The following is a 20,649-nucleotide window of genomic DNA, read 5'->3' on the forward strand; positions in this document are numbered from 1 at the left end:
TTCAGTGAACTGAAAAGCTTCAGAAGGAAGCTCACATTTTCCAGGAGAGAATTTTTATTCAGGAGGAAAAAATTGCAGGCAAGTTGGATCTTGTTTTGAGACTTCTCCCAGGCAGAAGCCACTGCATTTGTTAGAGGGGACTCCTTCAGGAGCAGAAACTTCAGATTTGTCGAAGCATGGAAGGTTACCAGGCTGCTGTGATGTGCCCATTGGAAAACTAAGTCACCTCCTGAAGCATGAGAATGGAGATGAAAGGAAAAACCTCAACTTTTTTAAAAAAACTTGCTTTTCAGCAAGGCAAAACTGTATGTCTGTACCTCTTACAAAAAACTGCTTCCTCCTACAGCTACAGTCACCAAAGTGAAAAATCCTCCTGAAATTCAGTTTAACCCAGGCTCCTCATTCCTTTAGGTCTCTGGAAAAAAAATCACAGACCTTGTACATGTGAAGACTGAGCAGATGGAGTTTAGGAAGAGTTTTAGCCACTTTGTTAGAAGTTTTCTAATTTGAGGAGTGGGAACATGAACCAAGCTGATGCTGTCCAAGGGGTGTAGTGGCCTTTTGTACTGGGAAGTGCTAATTTGGGTGCTGACAGTCACTACTCAGTGTAGTAGCATTCTGAGGTACTGGACTAGGATGTGGTTTGGTGGGGGAGGAGAGCTGAGCCTGCTGCTGTTGTTATCATATTTTCTGTTGTGATAGCTGGTAGATGTTCATCTGGAGCTGCAATGAGCACTCCTTCATATTTAATATCAGGCCTGAGGTGCCTGAGCCATAAACTTAAGGAAAATTAATTTCATGGACTCTGGATCAGATCCTTGATGAATTATCCTGGGTTTGTGGGGTTTGTTGTTTTTTGGTTTGTTCCATGAACATAAAAATAAACACATTAAATCAGAAATACTTAACTTTTCCTCCTCAAATCAGTTTTATAAACATTTGGTGATTTATAGGCACAGCACAGGCACCCACAGTACAGATGCAAATGTCTTCATTTTTCCAGATGGAAAGACTGAGGGAGAGGAAGGCAGAGAGCGGTTTGTTCAGCTGCAGGGGAAAGTTGATCTTAGAGCAGAGTCAAATTCTAGAAACCCTCGTTGCAGTGCTGAGCTCTCCCAGCAGCCTGGGAGCATCAGGCAGTATCACTTCCATGTGCTTGATCAGTGAGACAGAGAAAGCAATGTTTCCAAGTGTGATTTGGTGTGTTTGGAGGTGCTGTGTACGTGACATCTGCAGAACATGGTGGCTGGCAAACATTTTTAGCTCCTTCGGGTGAAACCAGATCTCCAGGTGAGTTCCACTCAGAGTCTTGCAGGCAATGCTGAATCGACAGTGCAACTGAAATGGGTGTAATCACACATTATACACTACAGAGTATCTTGTAAAGCATCCTGCTTTTTACTTCTGTGTGTTATTCAAATACAGGGAAGCACAGCTGGGCTGCCTTGAACTTGCCATGATGAGCACAGCAATCAAAACAGCGGAAACAACTAATATTTACAGACACACAGGAAAATGATACTCATGAAAAGGCTTTTTCCCAGTCTTTTCCAGTTTTCCCAAGCGCTAGGCACTGCTGAAATCCACCCTGCAGAGGCAGAAAGCATCAGCAGCACATCTATGATGCAGTTGGAGAGCAAAGGGGAGAAACCCAAACGTCTAGTGGGGCGAGGGTTGGTTGTGATGACCTCTTTGGGCTCGAGGCAGATAGTTCCATACTGATGTTGTGCACTCCAACAGTATTTTGCTAAGATTCAAGCCAAGAATTGAATCCATTGAAGGAGTTTTGAAGGCAGCAATCAGCGGAGGAGAACACAGGGATCAAAGAATGTGCTGCAGAAAGTGGCCTGTTGTGCAGCCACGTTTATTATGTTACTCAGAGTGAGCAATAAAGGGTGTTGGTTCAGCTGTGTGCCCCTTCCACAGGGCTCCATCCAGAGGATATTCTTGGATTCAGTTCCAAAAGAAGAAAAAAAATTGTATAGCCTTTTAGACACTGCTCTCTTTTTCCTTGTTTGATAACTGCTGCCAAAGAGGGCTGGCCTCAGATGTGTTTCTTTCCAGCAAAGGGCCATAGGAAAATATTTACTGGTAACAGACCTTACTATTGGATACTATCCGTAGGACACATTAGTGTAACCATGATGTTTTGTATCTCTTGATTAAGATGATGAATGGACTGATGGAAAAATAAAACACCATTGTGTAATCAGCAACAGAAGTGGTGAGATGGGAAATGGGGAGGGGAGAGCGACACCCAGTTTGAAGTGTCTGAGCATAAGGCATTTGTAACCCAGGGAAGAGCTTATCTGGGCCATTATGCTCTTAAATCAGTGGCACACACGAATTTCAAAAGCATTGCTGGGGATCGGAGTGATGGGAACATGAGCCTGCTGATGGAAGTGTGGAAAGCTGGGTGGAAAGGAAAGAAGCCAAAGAAAATAACTGCAGGGTTAAATTTCACTCTGCTCTCCTTCCCTCCTTTTCCCTTCCTGTTTGTGTGTTACTGTGAGTCCTGTTGTCATGGGACTCCTCTGTAATGCCATTTGTTTTGTCACTTCATCCCACCCTGAACTTTATACTCGCCACTGCTGCTTGCTTGGCTGCTCTGTTACTCTGCTCTCCTGCACCTCGCTTCAGGAACTGGATTCTGCTCGCCCAGCACAACCTCCCGCTGCCCTGCAGCCCCTGTGCCCCTGCCCGAGCAGCACAGCGTTCCAGCCAGCTCCACACAACCTTTGCACCGGCGGGCAAGGGGGATGAGGGGCCCAGGAACGTGCCCCGAGCGCGGCTTCCCTGCCCAGGGAGGATGAGGAGGCTTTGTGTGCCAGGGAGAGGAGCCCTGGAGCAGAGGAGAGCTGCGGGATCAGCTGCTGTGGGGTGTGCAGCCCCCGGGGTGGCTGTGCAGGACTGGCCGTGTCCCACCGCCAGCACAGCAAGCCCTGGAGCACAGACTCGCCTTGCAGGCGGTGCTGAAGGGACCAGGGAACCCGTCCTGCCCGGCCCCTGCCCCGCTGCTGCAGCCTCCACAGCTCCGAGAGCTCCGGCTTTGTCCCGTCCGCGTTCCTGCAGGAGACCCAGCAAAGCCCGGCCCCAGCTTTCCGTTCAGCCCTCACACCCGCTTTTTGAGATCAGATAAGGAAACCCACAGAGCAGATTTACGAGCAACTTCTGTTTGGCTGCGGAGCTCAGCCATCAGTGGGAGTGAAAGAAGGAGCTGTCAGCTGGAGGAGAATACAAAGTATTAGTATGCAAAAGGAGCAAAACCCCAGCAATTCACATTGCTGCTGAGCTTTCTGCATCCTGCTACAAGCTGTTTGCTACGGCAGTGTCAGCTCTGGGAAGGCTGAAATAAAGCAAATGCCTGGCGTGCATGTTTGCATATCAATACCACAAGTGTTTGCTGGCTCCATCTGAGCAGAACAGAACCGGTGCTTGAGGTCGGGAGCACTATCAGGGCTTGAAACCCTTGTGCCTGCACTTAGTGTTCTGTTTGCTGTGCAAGCTTTTTGCTCTGGCAGGCTCCAGTTTTTTGTCTGAATGCTACAGCTTCCATACAGCATTCTGGGTACTGTTACATCATCCCTTTGCACATCCTTCTGCTCACAATAGCTGATCTGAACTGCTGTGCCCACTGAAAGAAGGTTTCAGCGCCCAGCAAAACATCCCAGCTGCTTCTGCCTCGATAAGCTGGTTCCTGGAAGCCAAACAGGACATCTTGAAGAAATCCAGTTTGTGCACCAAACCAGCAGATGAGTGGAATTTTTTGTTTGTGTAGCTTTAGATTTTAATCAGATTGTGAACAACCAAGTTTACCCCTTTATCCAGCCTTCCCAGTGCACTGGTGCCCATGTTCCCCAAACTGGCATTTTTAACTGTTTTAGAAGCTCTCATGACTCCCGAAAGTATAAACTGCAGCTTACAGTGGAAGTGTGACAGTGGAGATATGTAAGAAGTTGCCTTTTATCAGTTTATTTGTTTCTGTTAGACAACTATTTGTCTATAAAAGGGAAAGCAGCATTCAAACCCAAGATTAACACAATATTGAGATATATAGATATATATAGATAGATAGATAGATAGATATATTTCTGAAGGATGTCCTTGAGTGAATGTCCTAAGATCCAGTTTGGATCTTAGAGTTTGGTATTAGAGTAGGACAAACTGTGGTGAGAAGACTTTTATTCTCTGAATGAAAGCTGGAGAACTGTGTTCCTTGATTTATCATTATGGTACTGCTTTGTCTCCCTTATCAATTGCTCAGAATTCAGTGGATAAAACTGTATATAATGTTTGCTGCCTGGATTGACTAATACCTTGGCTGAACCAAAGCTGGGCTTTCTGATTCAAAGGGAGCTAAATCCCACTTTTGGGCTGATGTTTTGGAGAGCACAAAGCAGGTGCTGGACATGCCATGGTAAGAACATGGTCACAGGAACAGAAACCCAGTGCTGATGAAAGGGAACCACATCTGCTGGGAGCCAAATGGGACCTGACCAAACCTCATCTTAGACTCATCTTCCCCTTGCTTGTGAGCACAGTGCAACTGTGCTATTGAATAGATTTTATTTCCAGTTGCTTTTCCTATGGGAAAAACAAAAACACCAAAAAATGTGTGGGTATTTGAACATACAAGTGAGCCACCCTCTCAGGGTGTTTACCCAATCTTTTAAAATTTCACTTCCTCTGACATTTTTATTTATCTTGGCACCTAAATACTAAGCCAAGCTGTTTTCCCTTTCCTGAGCTCAGTGTTTTTAAAGGAAGCTGATGTTCAGCCTTGCTAAAGAATTTCAGAGCCCTTGAAAGGAGGACCGTGGATAAGAAGAACGATGTACATCTTGCAGGAATGTCCTCCCAAATTTTCTGCTGCTCACAACAAACTGAAAAAATCTCAACTCAGAAGGACCATGTGATGCCAATGCTGCAGGTCTTGTATGATTCAGGATAATATGATTACAGAAAGTTTAAAGGTTAGCCTATGTTCTGTAAATATATGATCTTATTATATGAATTTTCTTATCCTAAGCCTGTCTAGAATGGATGAAACAGCATTTCCAAGTGCTTCACAAGGCCTGTCATTATAGTGGAGGTTTCTTAGCAGCCTTGAAAGCATTTGAATTACTGTATAATGATATTCTGTCATCTCTTAGCAAGGCTCACACTCTAAACACTTTTACACACAATAGAAATTAAAATGGAATTGAGTAAATTCTGTCTCAAATTCACGGACTATGTAGTGATTGTCTGGGTGCTTTGGATTAAATATAGGCTCGTGTCTATTAGAGCTGGGTTACCTGGAGTAACAAATTGTAACATGTAAAATGGTAAAGTGTAAAATAGGTCAGATGTGGAAAATCAAATATTAACGCTTACTGTACACTTTTTTTTAAAGTCTGTGCTTCAGTCTATTCTTCAGAATATTGAAAAAGGAAGCTTTTTTTACTGTAAATATATAATTTATTGAGTGAAAAAAATATTTGGCATGCAATGAATTTTTCCTAAAAAATTACAAATATCGGAGGTATGATGATGTTGGAGTCCTCTGCACATGAGCCATTTTCATGGTCCTGTGGTTCTTTGTTGATCTCAGTTTTCCAGCACCCCATGAACTTTCTCAGGAGCTGTGGGATCTCTGGGATCACCTGAGGAAAATTCATTGGGATCATATAAGAAAACACAAGCAAAAGCAACCATGTGCAGTTACCCTTTTCAGGGGGAAACAATGAGGTCACTGAGGGACATCAGAGAAAATATATCTTTGAATATGCAGCTCATCTATAGGAGTAGTTTCCTCTGTAGTTGCCTCCATGGACACCCCAGTGAGACATAAACCCAATTTTATGTCCATCAGCCCCTGGGCTGAAAGATGTTTTGTCCTCCCCGGGTTTGTGCTGTCACTTCACACCTCGTCATGACTTCTCTCACTTCAGACTTTCAGAATCCAGTTCCCTGTGCCTGATCCTTCCCCTGAGGATGTTGCCTGTGTGGTTTTGGTATCAAGGACAGGCTCAAGCAACTACTGATGTGAGTGTGAGGGAGCCAAGTGAGAAGTGATGGATGCTGGCACTGCTTGGAATGTCATCCCTCCTTCTGTGGGGAGGTACCTGCAGAGAGGAGCTGGTTGTTCATCCTCCCATATCTCAGCAAAGCATCACTGCTCCCTGGGTGTGCCCAGAGGCAGCTACAGCACCCTCATGGTGGGTAAATGTCTCTGCTGACCTCTGATTAGAACAATACCCAAGTGTACATTTGTTTCTCGCACAACCAGATGGAATTTGAGGTGTGGGAGATGAAATATGAAGCTGGTGATTGAACTTTACAGCTCACAGCAGAACAGAAAACAGGGACATGTATCAAAGTGAAGAAATGCTCATGCTTTTCAAGCATATGAAGATATAACAGGATTTTTCTTGATGGTCTTTGATAGCCAGCCAGCCAACCAGCCACCTTAATTCATGGCTCACACAAACTGCTGAGCAGCAAACTTCAGCCTGCCTGGGGTGGTGGGTACTGGAACTCGCTGTACAAAGGTTTCTGTCTGCTCACTCTGTGCAGAGAATCCCCCCTCCTGAGGCACATTTCTGGTACCTTGGTGGCAAAAGTGGGCTGTTAGAAAGAGGAGGAGGAACTGTGCATGGGTTTGGTCTGAGGAAGCAGGTCCCTCTGCAGAGGTCAGTTGGTCAAACGATGAGCTAATCTAAGTCCTAAAGCCATCAGATATGATCTGTCAGGAGATGCAAAACTTATCATTCCTGCAGCAAGGGGAATTTAGACTGACTGTGTGACATTTCATGCTTTGTACCTCTGAATCTATTTTGCGACCGGTCTAAATACTAACAAAGTTAGTGAAATTCTGAGGTAATGTTGTGGCCACCTCCCACAGTTAGCTAGAGCTCTTAAATGTGCATATGTGATCTTTCACAACTTAAAATTGGTGTGTTTTCATTCCTTCAGTTCTTAGAGGAAAAAATGCCTGACTGTTTTCATGCACCTGAACAGTTAATGAGAGCCTGCCTTGCCTGATTGTACCTGTCACAGCACTATTTCCCTAAGGATAGAGACACCAATTTGTGACTCTGTCCTGCCAGCACAGAGCAGAGACTGCCTTGTATTGGTAATGTAAAAGAAATAAAGGCTTGTGGGCATGAAGTGAAATGAAAATACTTGAGACTTACTGTTGAACTAATAAGCCCTTCCTGAGCATTTTGCCAGCTTTGGTCTGATTCTGACAGGTGCTCTGTCTGCAAGTGTTCTAGAGAATCAGAACTAATGGAAATTAATATTTTAATTGATCTTTTCAGTTGTGCAGAAATAACTAGATGGTCTCTGTTCCCTAAATAAGAATAGAAAAATGTGTGACCAAAGCTGGTCGCACAGCAGTCCTGTTCCAAATGATTGGATCACTGCAAAGAGCCTTCTTTCTTTAAATAACCACCCTATTAGCTGAAGAATGGTGGCACGGCTCTGGAAGGCATTTCTGTGACACTAAATTATGCCTGTGCAGTATCTAACTCCCTCCTCTGAACCTGACCTTCATCTGCCGAATTCTGATGGCCCCAACTTGAGAAACCCTCACCGAACCCTGGGTGAGGTCAAGCCTGGCCAGCTGAGGTACTTTATATAATGCCTTCTGTGACCAGGCCTCTCCGATCCAGAAATAGCAGGTTTGCTGTCCCCAGCCAGCTGGTGGGACGTTGGTGAGCACACTGAGGCAGCACAGCCACGGCAGCCCTTGCATAAGGGCACGTTTTTTGGCTGTGCTTGTGTGAAGAAACCACAAAGGCTGTTGGCTGTTGAATAGGTGCTTTATTTGTAGGAAGACGTTTGTGTTGCACACTGAAATCCTTTAGTGGTGTCCTGGCAAAGCACAGCAGCTCTGGTGCTGCCCCAGCCCTGGGACAGCCTGGCAGAGCACAGAGAGCTGCCCCTGGTCAGCAGACACTTCACAGGGCTCTGCCCGAGGGTCATCCTCTCCCTTCATCTGCAGAGCTGACTCCTACACTAGACAATTTTAATCCACCCTTCCACCCCAATGACACAGTTCCCTTGTCAGGGTGGAGGAGCCAGCGGGCAGTTTCCCCTCAGTGCAGTGTCCATTTTAGCTCCTGACGTGTGCTTTACTTTCTGTACCAATCAAGAAGGGTTTCTTTGTGGGAAAATATCCGTTTTGTTTGGCTGCCAGAGTGCTGCACATTTATGGATCTTTAAATTAAGAGGAAGGAACTTTGGGTTGGAATAATATGTTTATTTCTTATTATACAGTTCTGAAGCAGGACCAGAAGTTGGACTTGATGATCCTCGTGGGTCCCTTCCAACTTGACATATTCTGTGATTCTGTGACTTTACAAAAGCCAGTTTGGTCCTTCTCTGCAAGGTTCCATAAACATCCTTAGAGGACTGGAAGTGCATTTTTCTAATAACTGAAGCTCTTTTGCTATTCATTTTTATCACCAAAAAAAAAAAAAAAAAGAGAGAAATGGTTAGCCAGAATATGAGGAAATGTATTTTCAGTATTCACAAAATGCTCCAAACAGCTGCTTATTTTTATTTGCCAAAACAGGGTGGAGTAGTGAGTTCTGTGGTTGAGATCACCACCACCAAGAGAGATGAGGTGTTGGCTCAGTGGTGATGTAATCCCAATTTAATGGTCACCATTTTTTAATTCTATAAATACAGAGCAGAATTCTCAGACTGTTTTTTCCTTGCAGTCTCAGCACAGAGATTCCTTGTTACCTTGTGCAAAACATCTGCAATTAAAATTCCCTCGCGAGTAGGAACAGTTTTGTCCTGGCCTGGCTGCATCTCTAAGCACTGAACCTCTCCCAGCCATCCTGATGATGAATGCAAATCATTTCATGCTTTTGTTTGTCAGCACATTAAAGGGCAGAAACAAGAGAGGGAGTTTAATTTGGAACATAATCGGTTCTTCTGTGGATGTGCAATAATTAAATGTGTGTCTACGGAGGGGCAGCCAAGACAACACCGTTCTTACTCACTCAGAGCTTAACTGTTGCTTTACTTCAGAGAAAACTGGGAGTAAAATTTGCAGCAGAGCCCTTTTTAGTCCAGCACTGCGAGATTCTGCTCCGTAAGTTCCCCTCAGCTGTGCCCTGCTGCTGACCCTGAACTGTCATTTGCAATAGGACTAAAATGCCACCTCCCATGTTTTTCCTAGAGCAAGCTGGCATTTCATGACAACTGAATGTGAAGTTGCCTGATGTAATTACTATGAAGAGTAATAGAGAATAGACATTTTGAGTGTCTAAGGAAATGCTGTGTTCTGAAAGCTTACATATTGGGTTGACTTCTGGCAGCAGATCCCTCCTGTCAGCAAATCCGAGGAATGCCTTTGCCACACTCTGTTGCTTGGCGAGGATTAAGCTCCAGTGTCCAGCTGAACCAGACTAATCCTCAGGCCTGTGCTCAGTGAACTATTTGTGAGCCTGTTGCATAACGAGTCGGGGGAGCCCTCCTGGCTCTTCCCAGAGCCCTGGGAAGCTGCTCCCACAGCCCCGTGTCGGGGCAGCACGTTGGGAGCAGCCTGGGCTCAGCTGGGAGCGTGACTTTGCTGTGGGGGTTGGTTGGTTGGCTTCGGGCACCCAGAGCTCTGCACCTCCCAGCTGGTGAGTCTGAGTGGGTCATGACACCAAGGCCGAGAGGGTTCAAGTGGTTCCTGATTCCTGAAGTTGCTCCAGGCTCTGCTGGGTGGGGATGAGCCTCTGCAGCTGCTTCCCCCGTGGAGGAGCCTGAATTCCTGCCTCTCTCCAAGCACTGAGCATCTGTCCCACCCTGCCAGGCACAGTCCCTGCTGTGCTGAAAAGCTTCTCCCAGGCTGAACCCTCAGCTCCTGATGGATGGCTGAGCTCTCCCCCCTTTTAGGCAGAGTGAAATACAGAGCTGGTGTAGAGTGGAGAGGAGGTCCAGGAAAGGCTGTTGAAGCAGAGATGTGACCTTTCTTCCCCTACATCATGAATTGGCTCCCACAGAGTTTCTCTCATAGAGGAAAGAGGGAGGGTCAGGGCAAAGAATAAAAGATAGTTGTTTTACTGAAATTGGCTCTTTTCTGGACAGGTTGACATGTGGCAATGCCCATATCCAAAACCATCTGGTCCTTACTGTGCTGGGCCGTAAAACCAGGAGTACCTCCTATACACAGAGTATCATAAAGAAAAGCTTTATATCACACTGGGGACTGGGCAGTTTTATTGTTCCTTCCAGGAGGAAGATGAGAACTTGCCCGGTTTTTATTCCAGTATATATCCACACTGTGTAAATAAATTTGAGGTGAGCGCTTTTAAATGCATTTTTACAGCTTGTTTTGAAGGTAATGGAAGCAGATTAGCAATATAAAACTGCTACAGAAAGTCCTACTTATTACAGTAGGAGACTTGACCTGAAGATAAACATGACCTGGAGTAATGACAGTCGTGGAGGCTGAATTGATGCAGGTGAAGAGCTGTTGAGAGCTGGGAGATACTTGTGTCTATACACATGGGGTAAAGTAGGATATGTTAGCATAAGAACATTGCTCAAAATAGCCAAACAGCCCCCTGCAGTGTGTGGCTTGAAACAGGAAGATACACAACACAAACTGTGGAGCTTGGTTATCTCACAAATTCTTTCTGTCTCTCTGTTATCATTCAGAGGACATACATGACTGCAATGTGCACAGCAGCATTTCGGGCACCTGCTTCAGTGAAAATTCAGAAGTCAATGTTTTTCCTTTGGAATTCATTTAAGAAGACCTTTCTGCTGTCGTAAGGACACAGTTTCAGATGCTGCTCTCAAGTCAGTTGTAGGCTAATTTAAAAATGCTGTTGCATCCTACCCTGCACTGCTGTCTCATTTGCCTCACCCTTGGGGTTTGAGAGCAAGTACTTTCTATAGAGATAAAGAAAAAAAGCATGTTGTGTCTGTCTGCAAAATTACATATACACATGTAAAATCAAGGGACTAAAATACTGGTTTTAAAAGCAATTTAATCAATAAAGGGTTATTTACTCTTTAAAGATTCAAGCATAACACCATGGACAGTTCAGGGCCAAGAGGACTCTGTGTGCCTCCAGCAGTTTTTACACCCCAGGGTAACTACTATGGCATTTTGTGTTGTAGTGAAATGACTGGAGCAAAAGGGCCAATTGGATTCTGGGCATGAATAATCCAGCACTTCATAAGTACAGTCTTAGTAGTCTACAATGAATATAATAAATATATTTATATAAAAATATTTATAATTTAAATATAAACACCTTTCCCCTTATTACATCTATTATATAAATATATGATTTTATATTATAAAATATTATGTATAGTAATTATATATAATTAAAATATATTGTAATATTTTATATTATAAAATATATAATATTATATATATATATAATAAATATAAATACCCTTTCCCCTTATTTCAATTCTTCTGTTTGTGAAATAAGTTTTAAGATGCCTTTTGGAGCTGGAAAAGGACTGCAAGGCCTCTCAGATGGTATTTTGTAATTACGATGGTGCACCAACATTTAATGAGAGACAGAAGACATGAGGTTTTCCCTTCCTGGAACTCTTGGCCTGCAGCAAAGAAAAGCACTAGAACTCCACACGTCAGCTGAGCTGCCCCTGTTGGATGTACAGCTGGAGACTCTCCTCAGCCTCCCATCCCAGTCTGAGCAGGCAATTAAACCTTGGGGAAGCTGGAGCTGGTTGGGGAGGGATGGGGGGTGTTCCGCTGTGAAAGGCAATTAGCTGTAAATTGTACCTAAAGAGTTTAATAGCACAACATGCAGCTCATCTTCCCTTTGCCTGCATGTTTATACCTGAGAATTAGGTTGTTGTTTATTTACTGGTTTGGGAAATACCTTCCTGAGCAGTTCCCCTGGGTGAGGTGCCAGCGATGCTGTGGCGATGCTCTGCCGGCTCAGCGGGTCCAGCTGCTGCTGGGGCAGGGCTGGCCTGGGCAGGACGGCAGCTGGGTTACCTGGAAGGCTTCTCTTCAGTCCCATTTCGGAGGGAAGGCTTTGCTCTCTGTGCTGCTTGCTTTGTGGCACAGCCCTGGGGCCCCTTTCTGTCCTGCAGTGTTCTTTTTGCCGTGCTGTTCTTCACTCCCATGGGCAGTGACAGATACGAGGGAATAAAACCATCCCCACACCTCACGCCAGCCCAGAGGGAAGAAATAAATAGTCCTTTTCAGGTGATTGCAAAGTCCTTCAGTTATCTCTCTGTTGCAAGTGTTCTTCCTAAGGAGTTTAGGGGTTTGGTACTTTATGGCAGCCTTTTTGTATATATCTTTTAAAATGTTGACTTGGAGTGACCTCCTGACAACCTGCCTCATCTGCCCCTGTCCATCACCAAAGGGGTGTTTCTCCCAAGCCATCATTGGGACTGTGCATCCTCCTATGGCAGGATAGGGCAGAATTCTGGTTTGCATGATGCACAGGACAGGGGAGTTCATAACTGACAGACTCTTTATTCTTGTTACGATTCTTTTTTCCCATTAATATCTTGGGTTGGATCTTAGAAGTGAAAGCAACAAAAGCATTATGGCTCATTCTGAATGTTTGTGGCCCTCTTTGTGTATTAATCTGCTTGTATATCTGTGAAATTTGGGAACTCTGGTGCTGCACATGTAAATAAAATCAAATAGGATGTCTGCATTCCTCAGTGTGGGGGCAGTGACTGTGGGCAGGAAGAAGAGCTGTCCAGGTTGTGAGCTGTGTAGAAATCTGATCCTTGGGAGTGTTCTCATTTTCTGCTCATTCTTCTTCCAAACGTTTTGGTGATCCTAGAAGTGAGAAATTAATCTAGTCAGGTTATTTCTTGATCACCCTCCCCAAAAGAGAGTTTGCCCTTCATTGGCCTTGAAGGAACAGGAGAGCTCCAGTTCCTGGTTCAGGGATGGGAAAATGCAAGTGCCACTGCAATGCTTTAGTTTCATCCCCTACTCCAGCCAGGGGGTCTCTGGAGGGAAGAGTTTGTAAATATGATAATTTTTGTTTTGGCAATTGCAAAAGCTCAGCTATTGTGACTATTCACTTTTTTAAAAAATCATCTAAACGGAGACACCAGGGCTGAGACTTCCCAAATTAAAGCCCTGTGCTGTCAGCAATAGGCACATATTTTCAGGAGTACGAACAGAGATCGGTTTTCCAGTGCCCTGTGGTGTCCCATGAGAACCAGACTCTTCCAATGTGCCCTTGAAATTCCCACCCTCAATCCTGGATCCAGATTTTGGTTTTTTTCCAGAAGCTCTGAACTTGGTTGCTAAGGTGACTGTGCCATTTTATTTAATTTTTTAAAGGCAAAAGCCTATTTTGTGGCTTTAAACTAATTTCTGAAGGTGTTGGTCCATTGCTCATGTGATGAGTATTGTGGTGATGAGTATTGTGACCCTTCATCCAGTGGGTTATTGGGGGAGGACCTTGGCAGACTTTCATTGTCTGTTCAGGAAAAGGGTTTTATAAATCTAAAACCCAGCTCTTGGTATTGGCAGTAATACTGATTACCCAGGGAAGGGTATGTTGGATTAATAAAACTGATATTATCATCTGGGCTTCCATTTTCCAGGTTCCTACCAATACCAAGTAGATATTTTAGACCTTAAAGTCATATATTGAACAAAGACTGGAAAGGGTAACAGAAAAGACTCTGAATCACCTCTGATCAGAACTGGTTTGTCCTGCTATTTGAACACTTTGTTTACAAGTATTCTTTTAATATAGCTCATGACTTGCATGAAGATGAAAATGTTATTCCCGTTCCCTCAGAATTAAACATTTACAGCTGCAAATGGTGTCTTTTGTACTTGTAAATTTTATCTTGTTAATATTTATAAATTCCACTACAAAACATACTTGCACATAAGGCATTAGTGTAGATTTTATATTTTCTTACAGGGTACCATAATATAAAGAGTATAAAATCTGAGTTGGAACATGCAGTAAAAAATATATGAGCTTTTACTACGCAGAGAGGGAACAAAGTAATTACAGTGTGATGTGTTTACTAACCTTCTGAAATGCACTCTTTCTGTGGCTTAGAAAAAACCTGAACAAAATAACATGGTGGCTCTGTGTCTCCTCAGCTGGGATTCCCAGCTGGTGGTTGATAGCAGCCAGTGCAGTTTCAGTGGAACTATAAAGTTTTTTGGAAGCGTTGGACATCGCTGAATACGTTTCCTGTGGGTTTGTCTCATTTTCCAGTGTTTTTCCCTTCATTTCATATGCTTTTGCTCCAATAAGATCGCACTTGTTTCATTATCCATCTGTAAATCAAGAGCAACTCTGAAACAAGCCATATTGGGAAAACACAGATGAATAATCCTGCTAATAATAATCTTCTTGGGTGTCTCCTGCCCTGAAAATCATTGTCTTGTTTATCTGTGTGTATATTTGTACAGCCAGAATACTCTCTTCATCTTAGGATGAGGCAAAGTCCCTAAAGATGCTTAAACCTTTTGTTCAGGGAAGGCTTTTCCCAAAGCTGTGTGTGTTTCCCCACACTGCAGGAGGATGATTTCAATGCAGATTTGTCTGTGAACGAGAAGGAGCCTCATTTTATCATTCTGAGAGTGATTGTACTGTGTTCTCTTGCCAGCAGGAGTAAGTTCTAGCAAGATGCATGTGAAAGATTTAGTGAAAACGTAAATATTGATAGACTTTTACTTTCATAAAACAGCACAGCTTAAGTAAAATGCATATTATGTCACCTGATCTTAAATTCTGTCCCGTGGGGAAATGACAGCTCCATCCGAGAGCAGCAGGACACTGCTCAGAGCTGGCACCAGGGAAGATCTGGCTCTTTGTGCTGACTGACCTAAATGCTCTTTAGCAGTGTCAGGTGAAATAATAACTAGTCTACTTCACTGCAGCATTTTAATATGAAATGCCACATTTACATGAACAGAAGAGCCAGACATGCCTCTCGAAGCTAAATTGTTTCTGCTTTCTTCAAGCAAAGGTAGTTGAGTTTTATCTCTTAGAGTATTTTTTGTATAAGAATACTCTGGGTATAAATACTGAGTATAAATACAAAGCTATTTCAGTAGAGTCTTTGTTCCAGCACCTGTCTCAAGCCTCTCAGGTTATTCTGATTACTGTCAGCTACGTCCTGGTTTTATCCTACCTGAGGAATTATGACACTATGACACTTAGTTCAATTTGAAAGGTCACTTGGATTATTTATACAGCAGCCTTTCCATACTGCAAACAAAAAATGTACATCTATATTGAGCCTTGTATTGAAAATCATAAGCATTATCTATTTTAATATAATTAATTGAAAAATCCATATTATTTGCACTATTTAAGTAGAATCATAAGACTAAGGGAAGAGGTTGTTTCCCCCAGCAAACTTTCTCTCATTTTTGAGATTGCTCTGCTTACAGAGCTTTAGATTTACAGCTTTTAAGGACCAGTTGCTAAGAGCTGCATACAGATTTGGGAGTTCATACCTGATGTATGTTATGCTTTAGCTGTAAATAAAGCAATAATGGTAAAGATCTGCATCCTCACTCCCCCACACTGGAGCCAGGCAGTGTGATCTGTAGCAGCTGATTCCCTAAGGGCTGATGTGCCTGTTGTTTGAGCCCATGGAATATTAGCATTATTTCAAAACTGTCTGCAGTAGCTGGGTTTTGAGCACAACAAATACAATGAGGAAGGTTTATGTAACTGTTGTATTGACAGCACGGCAGAGAGAGTCTGGGTGGCTCAGTTCTAATAAACCCACCGAGCTCCAAAACGAGAGAATGGGGCAGAGAAAACTTTCAAAACGTGGCTAATGCACCAACCACCAGTGTATACTTAAAATACAAAATTACATCTTCAAATCCCTTACTGGAGCCATCAGGGAAACCTCATTTGAAATGAGCACCATGCCCATTTTGGTCTGGCCTCCTGGCTGGAGTGTGTCTGGCCACACTTCACAGAAACAAGACAAGAGGAGGTGCTTTTTTGTGCCTTTGTCTTTGCCCCAGAGGGAAACGTTCTAATGGCTTTGGTAAATTGATTAAATTACATTTTGATTGATACAGACTTCGAACATTCAGTGTGTTTCCGGATGCTTCCTCTCACACAGCCTGACTTGCTCCAGGCGTTTGTTCCCCGTTTTGGGAATTTGCCAAGCTCTTCCTCACTAGCAGAGCTGCTCAGAGCACAGGCTGTGGTTACCAGACCCCCAGAAGGCCTGGTTAGCTGCAGTTACATCCAAATTCTGCCACTTCTGCTTTCACGTGAAGTCAGATCTTCTCTGCTTCCTTCAGGTGCCTCCCCTCGGGGAGATGCTGTTCTGTCACCTGCAGCTGTAGGTGTGAGTCAGCATGTTCTGAGAGCAGCAGGGCACAAATAGTTCTCCCAAATAAAACTCCCTGATTTTTTTTCCCCCCAAGCTTATTGCATCCCTCTCTGTGTTGATATCACATGCTCGGAGTTGTATATGTAGAATCTGCTTTATGTAGAATTAAAGTGTGAGGAATGAGCCCTCTCACTGCACAGGAAAATTCTATTCTGGACAGAGAAAATCTGGCAGGCAGTTGGAATTAGTCTGAGTAAGGGATGAATCCCTGAGATTTTTACATGGTGATTTTGGTATAATAAAATTAAGCACAGACGAGAAGTTATTTTGTTTGGAAAACTTTATAGAAATGTCTAGACTTTAGCAGGTTTAAAATAATTAATCTTTCATCTTTAGAAGTGAATTAATTGGAGAGTGTATGTGCCGTTACAATTCCCTGCAGGACCACCATGGAATTATGTAAAGCCATGTACAGCATATGCAGGAATTTTCACCAGATGTCTTTTCAAGAGTGTATCTTTGACTTAAAGGAGGCAGTAATTTGTGACAGACTGTTCAACTTGTGTTTGGGTGGAGGAGGAACAGGAGGAGAGAAGGAACTGGGGTGGTGTATTTTACTGCACGGTAAAATAATGGTTGAAAATTTGGGAGAAACAATGGCTGATGTTCTTCCTATTAGCATGTGAGTTCTGTGGCCAGTCTGTGAGCAGGGTTGGAAGTTGTACCATCATTATTACCTGAAAGAGAAATCTTATTTCTGAACACCCAGACAGAAGCAACATTTGCACTGAATTCCAGTTTCTGCATGGAATTCTGTTGTGCTGGGGAGGTTTGAATTCAGAGCTTTTTATTTAAACATGTGATTTTTTTTTTTTTGATTTTTTTTTTTTTGCTTTACATATCTTTGTTTGCATTGTAAGGAGGGTAAATCTAGGTCTGTGGGCAGGTTTTTGTCAGAGCTCCTTTGATTATGTTTTAGGTGAGGCTGTCATTGAAGGCCAGCCTTGATCATTCTGTCACAGTGTGGAAGGCTTCACCTTTCTTCAGTGTTAATGCTGCTTCTTCATTTCAGCTGTTCCTAAAATACAGCTTGCTCTCCACCATCCCAGTGCTACCAAGTAGCAGAGCTTTCTTCAGACTTAACCAACCAAAAAATCCCACCCTCCCAGCTCTCTGTCACGGAAGGATAATGGCACAAACTTTAACTGTCTTGGGAAAGGCTTGCAGGTGCCATTGGCACTCACACAGTCTCCATTTGAGGGAATAAATCAGAGTTTTGTAGTGCCTGTCAGGTGATCTTTCCACATTGTTCAAAATGTACTTGTTTCCTGTGAATTTCAAGAAGAATCCATTTGAAATAACTCCAGCTTGGGCTGTTGGACTGTTTCATTCCTTCTGGTTTATGGGGGAGGTTTTGGGACAGCAGAAAAAGGGATGCTTTGAGTATTTTGCTATTGGTGAAAGCTGATTTGATGAATAAAAAACCCAAACCCACAACACCTTCCTGCTATCAATACTTTTGTCCTTAATAGCTGGAGTATGCTCTAAGTAGCTATTTAATATAAAATAAATGTAAGGAAACATCACCAACTGAAGAGTATGAGGACAGGCTCTGCTCTTTATAAGAGGGTCAAAGCAGAAGAAATGATTTCGTTGATGTTTAGCCCAGGTAAATTCTTTGTGGAAAGAGAACCATGTAAATATAGGTGCTTCATTGCTGCTAGTTTTAAGTTACTTGTTAGGAATTCCTTGTGGTGGGTAACAAAAGACTGCTGAATGATGTGGGAGAAAAACCTCTGGAATGACTGCAGAGCAAGCTGCTGATACCGTTTGGACAGACTCAACTGCTTGGGCAATTGTTTTTGTACATTTTGTAAAACATCATTTACCTGTAAAAACTAGAGGACTGAGTAGTCAGAGTATCAGATGCAGAGTCGCAAGATTAAAAAGTCTTGATTTCTTTGATTTAGGGGTTTATTTTGGTAGGAAGAAAAATAACATTAAATCAAGTATGACTGGATTTCTTGATGTTCAGTTTTAAACTGATTGAGCAATACTTCACATTTCAATCACTTTGCAGTTCATGATTTAAACGAAAGATGGCATAATATCCAAGCTGGTGATCTAATCAAGGAAATGGAGAAGGTTTCTAATGCTTCTTATTGAGCTACAGTTACCTTTATTTTTCTTCTGTCTCTAGGACGTCAGAATTCTCTTCCTAGACTTAAATACCAGGGGGTTTAGTTGATAATTAAACATGTAAGTGCTTGTTCCACCCTATTTTCTTCTTTGCAGTAGGGTTGCAAACCTCAATTTTGTGTTATAGGCTTCGGGCCCAAAGCAGTAGTCTGCTCATGGTGAAGGTGATGGGGAGGTTTGATACTATATGTATAATATCTCAGTATTCTCTGTGCCTTTCCAGGACTGTAGGATGGATTGCAGAGGCCTCCTCCCTGTACCTCACATTTAGGGGATGTTCTCAGACACTGCTGGACAATCAGGAGGAGTTGGGCTATTTTGCACATAGGCCACATCTCACTCTCAGGTTTCCACTAAGAGTAGGATTTTTCCTTGAGGTTGTTCAGGAACAAAATATCTGCAGTATCTGAGAAGAGCTTTGGTGACCAAGTGTTGGGTTGTGCCACCTCTTTGGTGTCACCCGCTGTGGTTTCCGTAGCGAGTTCTGCTCCTTAAGCTTGGCTTTAACTTCGATTTAGGAGTTCAGATCTGCAGTCCATAAAATATTGTTCATCCTAGAAACCTTCTGAGGATTCTAGATGGCTCCCCCTCTATGAAATAGCCTACTCCATCTTCAGCTCCACTGTCAGTACCTGTCAGGCTCGTCAGACCCAGAGCTTTCCGGTGTGGTTTCCATGGAATAACAGTGCCTGGAACTGCATCCCTCTTCCCCACCACCCACTCGGTGGGAGCTGATACCAGGAACTGGCCATGCTCTGCCCTCAGCCACCCCTGGGCAAGCCCATCAACAAAATAAAGTGTTTCTTGTAATTTAGTTTTCTGGCTTCCCGACAAGCAGAGCTCTGAGCACACGAGGATAAATTCTACCCTAGAGAAGGAGGAAACCTCTCTGGTCAGATAACATAAAGAATACAAATCGATTGAATTGCCAGTGCTCTTGCAGTCCTGTGTGTGCTGGGCTGAGGAGAAGAGATTGGATTCCATTTGAGTCCAGAGTATGTTTCCTGCACGTGGATGAAGATAAGTAACACTGATATAAACTGATTCACTGAGGAATGTTATGGTGGGGGCCAAAGATCACCCATTTACAGTGCATTCTTTTATCACCTCAAGGTAATTTTATTTGCCAAGATACTGCAGTTTGTAGCATGGGCTCCTAGACAGGAGGTGGAAAAGAACATATTATGGTGGTAAAGCAAATGAATTCACATTTCAATTCCTTCCCATTCTTAATATCCAACTGGTTAGCAGCTTGTCCTAGGATAGCTGGGGTGGTTCTAGTTGCAAATTAACTGTTTGCATTCGAAAGGGTACCTACCCTTAACTGTACCATGTAATTAATTAGCATAATGGATTTTAATTTTCTTATTATCTAAGATTTAGATGAGACTTAATTTAGTCTAAGATTTAGATGAGACTTGATTTATTAAATGTTTCTGAGACAGGACAAAAGGTCAGTCAAAAGCTAAAAGTGCTTTCAGTGCTGTAGTTTACTGCAAATTAACCTTTTTGTTTGGGGTGATAGAAATGTGATTTCTTTTGCCATTTTTACCTTTTGAAGGCAGTGAATTAAAATATGCTGTGGTTTATGATATAGGTGCCTTGCTACTCACCTCGTGGGGCAGGTGGTGGTTGGTTGTGTGGAAATTTTCCTTCAGAGGGCTGCTCAGAGGAGGCTGGGCTGTGTCAGGCTGCCCTGCCCAGCGCTCAGCAGTGTGTGCCATTCAGTGAAACCCCTCTGGTTTTCCCTTGGCAAGAGGACAGGGGGGGACATAATTTGTTTTTCTGTTTTATCTAAATTCAAAACAAGGACTGCAGTAAGTAGTAATTTTAAAAGACAAAAACTTAGCACCTTGGTGTCTTCACACTCTCTTCATTCAGTGTGCAGTTGTGCCAAAATATAACCTTTGTACATGGCATAAAATTCGGGAGTTCTGCCTTTCCCAAAGGAAACAAAATATATCCTGTTCATCTCTAACAAATACGTACTGTGCACAGTCATGTGCAAATTGTTTCCTCTGTTGCTATTTTGCTAATGGTGCCTTGTAGAGGTTCAAGGCAGATCTCAGAGAAGCCTTTTCAGTGGAGGTCTGTGTCAAGGGGCTGCTCTCCGGGTGTTCTCTGCGGATCTAACAGTGGGGACATGCTTTTCTTCTTTCATTT

General features: G+C 43.2%; 1 protein-coding gene and 1 long non-coding RNA gene across 3 annotated transcripts in view; both read left to right on the forward strand.

The window, feature by feature from the left end:
* The window catches only part of IQSEC1 (IQ motif and Sec7 domain ArfGEF 1), a 334,498-nt gene that overhangs the window by 239,302 nt on the left and 74,547 nt on the right, over window positions 1–20,649 (forward strand). The window lies entirely within an intron of this gene.
* LOC127473599 (uncharacterized) lies at window positions 1,697–11,174 on the forward strand. Its single transcript, XR_007905515.1, has 3 exons — window positions 1,697–4,973; window positions 10,387–10,451; window positions 10,648–11,174. It is a non-coding gene; the product is annotated as an uncharacterized LOC127473599 (long non-coding RNA).

The sequence above is a fragment of the Manacus candei genome, unplaced genomic scaffold (assembly GCF_025592945.1).
Source record: "Manacus candei isolate 608988 ecotype Guabito, Panama unplaced genomic scaffold, ASM2559294v1 h1tg000036l, whole genome shotgun sequence".
NCBI lineage: Eukaryota > Metazoa > Chordata > Aves > Passeriformes > Pipridae > Manacus > Manacus candei.